The 13,023-nt window shown below is 41.6% G+C and overlaps 1 protein-coding gene across 5 annotated transcripts in view; it reads right to left on the minus strand.

Annotated features, from left to right (window-relative positions):
- The window catches only part of PRR5 (proline rich 5), a 93,416-nt gene that overhangs the window by 63,876 nt on the left and 16,517 nt on the right, over positions 1–13,023 (minus strand). For all 5 annotated transcript variants that reach the window (XM_057427050.1, XM_057427011.1, XM_057427065.1 and 2 more), the window contains exon 2: positions 6,668–6,804. The gene's annotated coding sequence lies outside the window, so the exon portion shown is untranslated. The remainder of the gene's footprint in view (positions 1–6,667; positions 6,805–13,023) is intronic.

Genomic DNA, 13,023 nt, shown 5'->3' on the forward strand with positions numbered 1-13,023 from the left:
GGCTTGCAGCCAGCACTTGCTTGAATCACTCCCTGCAGAGAATACTCCATTTGGGAAACCCTATTGGGAAAAAATTAATGTCAAACCTCTTGTGAGCAGGGAAGCTTGAACTGTGCTGAGCTCCATGCTCAAATCTGTCCCATGTCCTTTTAAGATTCTTTAGTCTGTATGAATAGGTTGGTACCAAACTTCACCAACTCGATGTTTTCACAGTGAGACAGGGTGACCGCTGAGGAGAGAATCACAGGAGGATGGACAAACCTCAGGCTCACAGAGAAATTCCAGCCTTTGCTCAGCCTGACCCTTAAAATCTTACAAACTTATTTGTGTCAGCCAGCTAGTTTTGGTAATTATTTATTTATTTCAGGCCCATCTGAGCCACATGCCAGGTTTCACCCTGATGATACCTGAGGGGCTGAAGACCTGAGGTAATGAGGATACCTAGGAGGCCAGCCAGGCTGGGTTGGGCTTGGGTGTCCCCCTCAGATGCACCCCTCAGGGTGTGTGGGGAGGAAGACTTGAAATCAGCCATGTAAAACACGCACACAAATGCACCATAGCGAAGGCATGCTCCCAGGCACGTTGCTTTCAACCAGATTTTAACTTGCTGACAGAGCCCCTCACGACTTGTTCCGGCTCCTTCGGGCGGGATGCACGTTACCGCAGCCACCCTGAGGAGGAGCTGCCAAGGAAGAGGTGCCGCCAGCCGAACCGGGAACGGGCACCGGGCAGTGCCGGCCGCTGCTGCGCCCCCTGCCGGCCGCGGCGGGCTCAGGGAAGGGCACACAAAATGGCAGCCAAGGTGGTCGGCTGAGACCCGGCCGCCCCTGACTGAAACAAATTCACCCTTGCAAACACCTAGAAATAGCCCACCCTTCCATAGAATCACTGGGTGGTTTGGGTTGGAAGGGACCTTAAAGATCATTCAGTTCCAACCCCCTGCCATGGGCAGGGACACCTTCCGCTAGACCAGGTTTCTCAAAGCCCCATCCTGTCTGGCCTTGAACACTGCCAGCGATAGGGCAGCCACAGCTTCTCTGGGCAACCTGTGCCAGCGTCTCACCATGCTCACAGAAAAGAGTATTTTCCTAATATCTTATCTAAATCTCCCCTCTGTCAGTTTAAAGACATTCCCCCGTGTCCTGTCACTACATGTCCTTGTAAAAAATCCCTCTCCACATTTCTTCGTGTCCCCCTTTAGGTACTGGAAGGCTGGTATAAGGTCTCGCCCGAGCCTTCTCTTCTCCAGGCTGAAAAAGCAGAGCTCTCTCAGCCTGTTTCGGTGGGAGGTGCTCCAGCCCTCTGATCATCTTCATGGCCTCCTCTGGACTCACCCCAACAGGTCCTGTCCCTCTTGTGTTGGGGGCCCTAGAACTGAACGCGGTACTGAAGGTGCAGTCCATCATGTGTGGGTTTTTTTATAAAAGATGTCCAACTTTTGATTTTTCAGATGGCATGAAAGAGGCCACAGCAGCAGGGCAATACAACAGGCAGGGTCCATCCCTGGTCCCCTGGTACCTGAGGCAGCTTGCAGGAGCAGTGGTGTGTCACCTCCTGTTTAAAGGGGGACAAAAGACTTAGGCCACTACCCTTCCCTGGCAGGAGATGCTTCCAGTGGGACACACTCGTGTCAGGCAAATAGAACTTCCTTGCCGTGCACTTTTGCTCAGTTCTCCACAGCCCAGCATCAAATGGGGGGCAAAACAGCATGATATTTCTAAGTGCTGTTTCTAATGTTTCCTGCTCTTTTGAGTCCCAGCCACCACAAGCTGTGGTGGTGAGGTGGATTGGAGTGGCATAGCATCCCAACAGCTTCAAACCAGCCAGGGTACCTGGGCATTCCCAGGCAGATGCAGGAGCTCCCCCACCACAGTGGACCCACAGTCTCGGGGTGTTCCTAAGAAGTGGGCATAGCCCTGGGAGTCTTCCAGTTTTGCCACTGTTCTGCTTTTTACCAGGCCACACATTCATAAAGCCTGTGTCCCTGCTGAGATATTTTGGTGCTTGCAAATTGTAGGCACTAGTGAAAAGATAAGAGACACACAACCTTTTTTCTTTTCTTCCTCTGTCTAAGACTCTCAAAGGTCAGATTTGGAATTAACTTCATCCTGTGTAATGTTTTGGCTTGGTTTGTATTTATTCGAAATGAGTTCACCCGTTTCTAGTGCAGAAATAAAAGGTCATGAAACCAGTGAATTCTCTTTCTCCTAAAAGGGGTGAATCCCTGTTAGGTTGTGAATCACCAGTGAAGTGTAGCAAAAGAAAAGAATCCACAAAAATATATTCTGTGGGACTGCAATCACAGCTGGGTACAATTAAAAAATGCACAAGGGCACATTGGATGCCATTTGTTTGCATCAAGGTGGGGAGGGAAATAAACCAAAACTTTTACCTTTCTGCTAAAGAAAAAAAAAAACAAAACCCATGAAAGAAAACCAAATCATTTTCTTTTCTGCAGTTTTTGGCTATGCAACAGTAGGAGCCAGCACAAACATCTGGCCAGACTGGAAGAAGGGAGGACAGGGAAAGGAGAGTTGAATCACTTTATACATAAAATAGATCTAAACCAATCCTGCCCCTCAGCTAATTCTCCGCATGTTAAAAAGGAGAGATGCGTGTGTATATATGTGTGTGTCATTATGTTAGTTTTATTAGCCATCTGTTTTAGATATTGGATTTTAACAGAAAGTTTTGGATCCAGATTTGAACACTTTGAGGAAGGAGTGTATCCAGAACTGAACTTTTGACTCAGACTGGCATAAAGATAAATGGCCTTTTGAATTCAGGTTTTTGGTTCATTAACTCCATTTGAGTTTCCTTGCTTTGTTTAGTACAAGAATTTAGTGTCTCATATGGAAAAAAGCATCTAAACTTAGTCTGCTGGAATAAAAATGAAAGTTTCAGTGTTTGTTTACTGTAGTGTATTGCTTCCTTCCTAATGCTTTCAACAGAAAATCTTCTTGGTTCAAATGTTTTGAAATAATTTTTTTAAAGGCAAAAGGCTTTCCAACTCTACTGCTGGTACTCGAGTGCTTAAAAAAAACCAAAACTATAGCAGCAGCACAGTGACTTGGGAGGTCCGAACGGGAAGTTGCAATTTAGACGCTCTTGTGCTAAAGTTCACTTTAGCCTAGCCTTCCATTTTTAAGCTCATTCAGCACTACCTACTAGGTACCTAGATACGAGGTATCTTAGAAAATCTTAGAAATATATCTTAGAAATAAGATAATGGACATCAGGAGCAGGACATATACATCTCACAAGCAGATGTACAGGAAAATCTGGACCTGATTCTGTAGTTGCTGGAGAAACCTGGGCACGTCCAGGGAGCACTTCATCACATCCTATAAGAGATATTTAAACCTGATCACGAAAGTCATGCTGGGAATGTGCCTGTTCTCTCCACTGACTATAAAGAGAACATAATGTGAGCAGTTCAGATATGGATACAGTATTCCAAGCTGCAAATATCTAAAATTAGATGAGATGAATGTCATCCCCAGTCTCTGATTGCCTTATTGATCATGATACAAATGTAAATAATCTGGCATCCAACTAATGAATGTTTCATTTCCTCAAGTACATGCTCTGACCCTATATGAAGAGACCTCCGGGAGCTATCTTTGGTTTACAAGCTCAGTTGGTATTTCAAGTAGGGAGATATTAAATAAGGAATATTTCTAGGAGAGTCTGCTGCTGACCAAAGGCATTGAGGGAAAAGGAAAGGGAAAAGGACACAGTTCACAGCCTTCATGGGACAGCCTCAATAGAAAGGCAAATCAGATTTGCTGGCTAACAGCATCTTCTGGCTAGGGAATCAGCTGAAGTTTTAGGGAAGAGATGAGCTGACAGTAACACCCACTGCAACAGTGGACAAGGAGAATTAAACAATAAATAAAAATAGTCAGGTTCTTCTGTTTGTATTGGAGGACTAAAAAGGGAGCAAAGAGTTACATCTTCGTCAGGAACTTCTGTAATGCTAATTATGAAAAGACTGAGTGCTTATCAGCTGTGACACAGTAAACATCGCTAACCTCCTTTATTATCTCAACACCCTCCTACTGACTTCTGTCTCCCTGTAAGTGCAGCAAATGTATTATTTTGCTGCTTCTGATTAGGCCCCTGCCATGCCAAGGTTTCTGTATGTGCTGGATTTGAAACCTGTGACATTTCTATGGGCTAACAGGGGAAACTTCCAGGAAGTAAAACCTGTGTACAATCATTTACATAGGCTGTGGCCTGCAGATGTAAATTAACGGGGAGCTACAATCTTCAAGATGTGTTTCCTATGGTCCCTGCTAGAGTAGGACTAAACTCCGAAGACCTTTAAACTATACCATACCACAGTGAAGAGCAAATAATAAATGTAACTGAAAATATGCACATTGTTGGAATATAAAATTTGAATACAATAAAACCATAAGCCTAACTTAAAGTCTGTTATATTACCAGCAAATTATGGCTTTTGCAATGAAAAAACCCAGGTGGCTATAAAATGCTGGGTTAGGAGCCACTAGGCAGCATTTTTTCATTTCATTCGTTAGTATTTTCAGTCAGCAAACACCCAATCAGTGTGGTGGCAAGTTCCTCAAGGCCTACTGTTTAGCCTCCTTGTGTGGTGGAAAATCTGATCTGACTGTCCATCACAGTAAGGTTACAGATTACTCAGTAATCTATAACTAGTTTACAGTGAGATAGTTTTTAAGTGCTCTGCTAGAAACAGAAGGCATTCACGTGCGTCTCCGTTTACTCTGAGGGGCAATTATTTAGAATACCAAGAATAAAAAGTTTAACAAACAGAGTGTTCACAGTGAACTTTAAAGTATTCCAGTGAAGCATTAGAGCAGCTTTTAGTTCTACTGGCAGTGGCTGAATCCTCCTAGCAGCTGTATTTGGAGCTGCTGCTGACAGAACTCATGTTTGCTAACAGATTAGTTGGTAGACTAACTTAGTTAACAGCAGGTGTATTTGTTTTACAGAAGGTTCCAGAGCAGAAATTTTCTGTGTATGCGTGAAATAACATGGGCAGAGGTAGTAGGGATTTCCTAAATTATATGCAGATTCTCCCCTCAACTTTTCCAGAGGAATTTCTTATACAGAGAAAAGCAACGCCCGTACCCGTACTCTCTTCATGACCTGGAATTATCAAGTTCCCATTTTACAATACTCCCTTCTCTGCTACAGATACCACTAACTCACTTCTCAGGGAATCCAGAGAGGCAGTAGCTAACATCCTAGAAATTCTCAGGGAAAGACTGCAGTGCAAGTGAAAATGATTTCTCTTACTTTCAAGCATCTGTGCCCAGTTTACAAAACAAGCTAAATTCTGCTGGAGGTCCCAGCCTTGCACCGGCTATGGTGGGAGGCCCCAGTGGGAGCTGTAGATTATAAGAAACCATTTCCCCCTGTAGCCTAAAATGAAACTAAGTAACCACTGCAAGCAAAATCCAGCTACCACTGCAATGAAGCTGCATGGAATAAGCATTGCCATCATTTACCACTTGCTACAAATTGGGAACAAAGCATATGTTACTGGCAAGTAAATCAAAACAGAAGTTTCCAAGAGCAAACCCTTTAGAAAAAATTACTTAAAAAACACAGGAAAAATAAAATGAAGCCATAGCAGAGGTTAAATTCTGCAGCTTACTGATAAAGTACATACATTTTGAGAGAAAATAAGTATCTTAGTATGTTCAGAAAGAAAATTCTTTTAGAGGAGGAAACCCGCAGTTGTCTTCTGAGAAAATTTCTAGGTTGCTTTGAAAAAGAGCTGCTACATGCCACGATAATGTTAAAAGGAAAACTGAACAAAGACAGATTAAGCGCATTTACTTTCCTTTCACATAAATGCACGCACACAACCCCATACACACTCTCCTTTAATGACTAGCATTTACTGAAAGTGATTTCAAGGAATCTGTATAAAACTCCTCCTTCCTAAAACCCCTGAATCTCAAATGTGGATCCAGCTCTAGCAATGAATATTGTGGAGGAACTCTAGAAGGTTGTGCCAAGCACCTCAGCAGAAATAGCTGCAGCTGTGCAAGATACTACTACCGCTCAGCTGTCCAGTGCCACTTCTTGCCACACCCACATACACATCAATCATATATAGGTCATTTGAGAATTCCTCATATGCTTCAATACACTGTCAGCCAGGGTAGATTAATCTGTTTCTGCAGTGGTTGCCCGACTATGATCTTGGTGAACACTATCTGAACCCTCTCATTCACCTTAAGGTTGCCATGATGGCTAACACCCATCACCAATTCTGGCTCCCTGCTTCAGGGCTTTTTTTTTTTCCCCAAGGACATAAAGTTATTTAGAGACTCCTCTCAGAGAGCAGAAATTCAAGCAATTTTCTACATTGCATGCGTACAAACCTGATTCAGCTGTAAATAGATTCACAGCTGAAAGTTCCCGCATACCATTTTTTAAGCTGCACTAAAGCTAGAGGGATGTAGACTGACATGAGCTGATGCTAAAATCCCCAAAGTACTGCATTGTTACTCAGATATTTTTCTATGGTAGTAAATACAGTAGATTCTGTGGAAAATTTTGGAAGAGTGATGTTAATCCTACTGAGTCCAACAGAATGAACTCACGAGGTATTTGAAATTGGATACATTTTCCACTTGCAAACAGCATTGCAGAAACATGTGCTTACCTGCTACAGGAAGAAGAAAACAGGACAGAATAGCAAATAGGGAAGACTCTGCACCAGGTTTCCAAGAGTCACGTGAACATTCTTGACAGGCGATATAATTTGGTTGAAAAAAGCCAGCCCTTGCAAATAAAGCACCTCTGTAACAGAAGATGAACAAAAAGTAGTATTGCAAATATTGCTATTCTAGCAATTGTTTCTTAAGAGTGAGCTAATAAGCCCGTACATGACACACACAGAAGTAAAATAAGCACAATAAGGAATGCTGTTCTACCTCATCGCTGACAGAATTAAACATTTCTTCTTGAACTTTTCCCATTTCTGTTTTATTTTCTTCTGGGAGAAACAACACCAACACCAAGAGCTACACTTACCACTAAAGACTCTAAGAGAGTTTCCATGAGCAGACATAGTGAAAGCAATTCTATGTTCAGCACTAAAGAGGTGACAGAAGAAGGTTTTAAATATGCTGCATGATCTGCAGTGATTACCTTTGGAGAGCAGCTGTCCTGTAAGGCCCAGGAAATTCTGAAACGCATAATTTACAAATACGGAAATTCTTTCATCATCTTCAAATGATGGCCATAATATTATTGCCCGGTCAGCTCTTAAAGTGCATCTACGAGATGGCTGTTAACACAATAAACAACCCCAGAGTGGATATCTTGGTGCAGCACAGAATTTATATGACTTCTAACCCCAATACAAACATCTTCAGAATGTAAAGATTTTTTTTTTAATCACTTGTCAATAAATATAAAACAGTATTAGGAAAACATATACATATACACATACAGATAGACACACCGTGGTATTCACACACATTCGGATCCACATTCTAAGAATGGTTCTTCATACCTTGCACTTTGCAGAGTCATTAGTACCAGCTCTAACACACTGCTAAATTTAACTAGGAATATATAGATGTCCTTTTTGGCTCAGTTTATCCTGGGTACAAACTGCTCTTGCTTTTGTTTTGTGGCATTTCATACCCACTTTGCAAGGATGTAAATAACTACGCGTGTTTAAAAATACACATTTTAAGGTTAATCTTTCCTGTGTTTGACAGAACTAAATAATCCCCTTTTACTCCCACCTTTTGTCTGCTCTAGGGGTGTGAGCTTCATTCTGTTACCACTTATTTTAGTCAAAGTCAGAGGTGTTAGTTTAAATAACAGTGTGGTGTGAAGTCAGTGCATTTTGACTGCAATGCGTTAAGAAGCGCACACATAAGCAGCTCAGCAGACAGCCTGCAGAATGGGAGAAATTACCTGCAGCTTGTAGGCTACAGAGCCACGAACTGGTATTTTGAGTACAAGGCAGGGAAAGCAACCTTTTCAGTGACACATGTGCATCTTGCAGATGACACATGATGAAATGTGAACTGAGGGATGTATAGCAAAACCACAGGATATGAGCACAGGACACTGGACATACCAAGAAAAACTCCTGTGGACACAGCTAGATGCTGTACTCCTATGTGAAAAAACGCTGTAAGCAAAGCAAGCAGTATCAGAGTACAGCTTTCCTGATACAGCTGGATTTATATTAAAAGTGTCTGCCAAAACTGCCAGAGTGGTCAGGACACTGAGGTCTTCTAAAAGCTCAGCTGGAAGTAGATACTATTAGAGCACATATCTAAAATAATAGGACCTGTAATGAATTCTGGCGTTTTCCCCCCTCCCTGTTTAAAAGGCACATTGAAGAAGATTCTTAATCTTCTAATGTAAAGTATATGAGAAGTCCCACTGATTTTAGACAGATATTATGGGCAAAAAATGTAATAGTAGCTATTTGGTTCTCAAAAGATTATGGGTATGAAAATAGTGTTTTGCTTAGAGATCAAGCTTTGACATTTCTATGCGAGCAGATGAAAAATAAAAACAATCTCCATTTTGCCTATAACCTGTGATAATTCGATTAGCTGGAACAATAAACCAACATCACAGTGCTATTCTTCAGGACTTAAGGGGGTTACTTTGTAATAAATCTCCACTGTCTTTTTCACTTAAATCGACATAACTCTGATGATCAAAGCTCAGTTATTTCACCAATGCATGCATGAAGTATAAATTATTTTTTTAAAAAACTTCTGAATGACATTTACCTTGCTTTCATCTAATATCCTGTATATCTTAAACTATTAATAGGTTCAGGGAAAAGGAAAAAAAGAGAATGCCTGAAAATAAGAAAAACCAACCTAACCCATGATGCTGTTGTCCAGAAGTTCCAGGAGACTGTAGTTAAGCATTTACCTCACACCAGCTGAGCAATCAGTATGTTATTTTAGCAGGTAAAGCAAAACAAGAAGTCATATAGACTTTTGTTGTAAAATATTGATACCATGCTTTAAATCAGGCATTCCCCAGAGACAGAATTTCAGAACTGCTTTACCATTTTCTCAGGCACATATTACTTACCCATCCCTCCACCTCATCAATAGGGAAAGCAGCAATACAAGTCTGTGAGGAGAATCACTGTGAACAACCCAGACGTAACAGTCATGTTGCAGCTTTAGAGACATCCTCACCCTCATAGAAAGAAACATGACTCCACAAGATTTTGGACCCCAAAGCTGCCAGAAATTCAGATTCAGCTCACACTGCCCTGAACTGCAGGGCAATGTGCCTTCCAAATTCTGCATGAAAGGCAGAGGAGGGAAGGGTGCAGCATGGCTGGTGATGCTGCTTTTAAAAACAGGTATTCTGGAATTTGTTCAACACCAAAATGTCACTTCTGTCCAAATGCAAAAGCCTGTTCAGAAATCTAGGGTAAATTGCAGGATCATGCATTGCAAGTGCATTATAAATAATACATTAATGCAACTACCCTCTTTTTCTAAGTGACTGTACTTTAAAAATATTTGTGAGTGTGGATGAAATTAATTTCTCATACAGCATGAACTTGCTCAGGGAAGGGAATGACAGTTCCTCCTCAGGACTGACAATGAAAGCTGCTGTAAATCAGTATTTCAGTGGAACTGACACAGTTGCCCCACTTAAACCTACAGCTCAGACAGCTATGGCCAGAGAAATCAGTCACACGACTCTAATTTTGGGTATTACTGCACGTCTTTCAATTCAGCTGTGAGTGGCCAGCAAATAAGCTGTATCATTTCAGTGACTGCAGTCTACTAAGGTACAAGCCAAGAATCAGCACAGTGGCTGGAAATGGCGATTGCAATCAAAGTGCTATCAGCCTGTCAGGCTGACGTGATCAAAATCTGACATGTAAAAACCCACAGCAGCACCATTATGGACCTTTTTCTACTGGAAGGTTTTAATTTGAGACTGCTATGACTGAGAAGCATACTGATGGCTGGAAATTGCAAAGGCTTCGTCATTACTTTCTGACTTTTGCTAGCTCAGCTCAATCAACCAGAAGTGTGGAAAAAAGTGCATGGGAAGAATGATGTGAGAAGACATCAATGAAAAATGCACCATCTGTATTTTTAGCTTTATTCATCGAGTTACACACATGTAGATTTTCCTTTGGGCAGGCTAGCCTTATTTCAGTAAGCGTCCTTTAGAACTTTTGGCCTTCCCCTCCCCAGCCATTAAAAAAGCCATTCTACAACTGCTCCCAACAAGCAAAACCATGGGCTTCAGCCTATATTATACCTGGCTTCCCAAGCACCTTGATTCACTCTTCTTTCAGACCTGTAAAAGATTTGCAGGTTTAAAACATTTTTTCTTCTTTTTTGTTTTGCCAGAGATGAAAAGATGGCAGTATGTCTTCTGGGTTGTATGACCCTGATCTTCCTCATTTAAAAAGACATTTCACTTTAATCAAATCTAAGCTCATACTTTAAATTATAACCAAAGGATGAATTCTGATAAATTCTGTCTACAGAAATGGATAGGAAAACCCCTGTTGACTTTGAGGCAACACTGTACCTCAGACAAATAAGAAGATTGTTTTTAATGCTGACTTCTCATAGCTGATTTTTTTTCCTGACAGTCTGTTTCTGTTTCATGTATTGCTGTTTCTTTTCTGCTGCAATAGTGACATTTAATCTGTTTTTATATCTCTGGGGACATAAACTTACAAAGATAGAAACCTAAAGGCGGTAATTTCTCCTGAAAATCCTTGGTGTCACTCTTAAAAGAAGTTGGATGCAAAACTTACAGAAAGCTCTACATTAAAAGGTATCAAATTGTACTCCATGGAGACAGAGAAAAAGCTAGAACCTTCCAAAACCAAAACGTGTAACTTTAAGAGGCTAATTACAAGTTTAACATAGTCTAAAAGCACCCAAAGTTCTCCCCTCTTAGATCATGACTTTCTCCACACTCTAAACTCCAATAATTCATATTTTAAATCTCTCCCATTCTTTATTTCCCGTAGACCAAATCCTACGTGTAAGGATCATAAGACCAAATGGCACACAGATTACAATTTCAGCAGGCAAAGACTGGAAAATCCTATTCATAACTTGCATCATCTTCAGCTAAATTCATATTTGATATATTAGTGCCTTGGTTTTACAGGCCTCACATAAAAGTCAACAACAGTGATTTCAGTTTAAAAAAAAAAGCTTCAGGTCACTCAGGGAGAAAAGTTCTTGGGTAGGTAAATGCAGCATAACTAAATACTTCAAAGGGAACTTTTGAACTTTCCACAGGCTCTTTCAGGACAAATCAGAAAAGTCTTTCATTTGCTTCCATTAAAGCATGCAAACTTATGAATTTTTGAAGCAGCAATTGAAGGCTTTTACTGGGAAAGGATGCAGCGAGTGTAAATGAGGACATTTCGGAAGAATTTCACTTCAGCACCTGCTGGGTCTCCTTTGCTGGCTTAGTCACTTCTGGCAATCTCATGGACAGGGACTGTCAACTCCTTTACTTCCGTAAGTAAACCCAGACAGGATCTTTTGTACAGCAGCCTGGCACTATATCTGCAGCAACACTTCCCAGAAATATAATAATAACAAAATAAGAGGCCTTTCCCTTCAGCTGCCTTTGCTTTTCACTAAAATGCCAACATTTCTTGCTGGCCTCCTTCCTTATTCCCAAGAACTGTGGGAGGTGGAAAAACAAAAAGGGAACATTTCAATTTGTTCTCCTATTTATAAGTAATTCCTGCACTGTAGGGAGGTCCTGCCCACAGCCATCCTCACCCCAGTCCCTCTCCAAGACCAGTGCTCAGCCTCTGCCTGCAGAGGTGCCAGACCACATTTAAGGCAGCTGCTTCTGAAGCCTATGTGAAAAACATCCACCATGAACCTTAGCTTCCTATTAAAAACAGCAGCAACCCTCTATGGAGAGATTAACAGACTGATGGATCCTGGGCAACTGAGACTCATAGCCATCTTAGAGAAACAAGTCACACCCTTCTCATCTGATCCATCACTCCTGGCAGAGACAGCAATAAGCAAGCTTTGGAAGAAACAACAGAAGAAGGGGAGAGAGGCATCTGACAGAGGAGCAGAGCCAAAAGTTATTCTAGTGCAACAAGAATTTAAAGTCTGCATGGCAAAAAGGAATGACAAGGTCACAACCCACAAGCCCCTTTGGCAACTTCATCTGTCTCTCTTCAGATCTGTGGAGTTTGAACATGCTCCAAGGCCCACCAACATTAAGGTGGACATCTCCACTTAAACCACCATACTTCTGGGTCAGCACCTTCCAGCATACACCAGAGCAAAAAACCCACTCAGATTTCTTTATTTTTAAAGTAGAGCTGGGGTTACTTATGGCCACAGCAGGGATAACTAAGCCTAACAATGCCAGCATTGGCACCAGATTAGAGGCATATGCAAAGACTTGTAGAGGAGCTTTGGAAGAGATGCTCACAAGGCTCTGGCTGCAGAAGAAACTTTTGGTTGGGTGGCATCGGTTGGGCAAAAGGAATGTGAAACATCGTAATTCTCCATTTACAGAATCACTGTGACTGCAGGGAAGAAAAAAAAGGGAAAAAATAAAAAGAGTCCAGTCCTTACATGGGTAGCACTCTGCAGTCATGCATCCTGAAAACAAAAGTAATTGCCACTTGCATTTCATAACGAGGGAAAAGGGGAAAAAATTTAAAAAAACAGTAAGAACAGTAAGTGGGCAGCTCATCCTAAACTCATTACTGATGGCTTCCAAGTCTGCAGAGAGAAATGAAAGAAATTATAACATTACTACCCCTTTTGCCCCTTCTCCTGCTCTACCAAAGGGAAGCTGGCAGAGGAGATAAGTTATGCTCTCTTTCTGTGCAAAATCCAGTGTTGTCAGCTCTGCTGCCAAGGAAGGTGACATTCCGGTCAAGCTGCCAGATGCAATACAGAGATACTTTCTGCTCTGCCAGCCTTGCAGATTTTGAAGAAAGGTAGAAAATAGCTGGAGGCAGTGACTTCTCATATTTCCTTTGACGTT

This window comes from Pezoporus wallicus, unplaced genomic scaffold (genome assembly GCF_028554395.1).
Source record: "Pezoporus wallicus isolate ANWC-B61680 ecotype Strahan unplaced genomic scaffold, APGP_CSIRO_Pwel_v1 scaffold_3294, whole genome shotgun sequence".
Lineage (NCBI taxonomy): Eukaryota > Metazoa > Chordata > Aves > Psittaciformes > Psittacidae > Pezoporus > Pezoporus wallicus.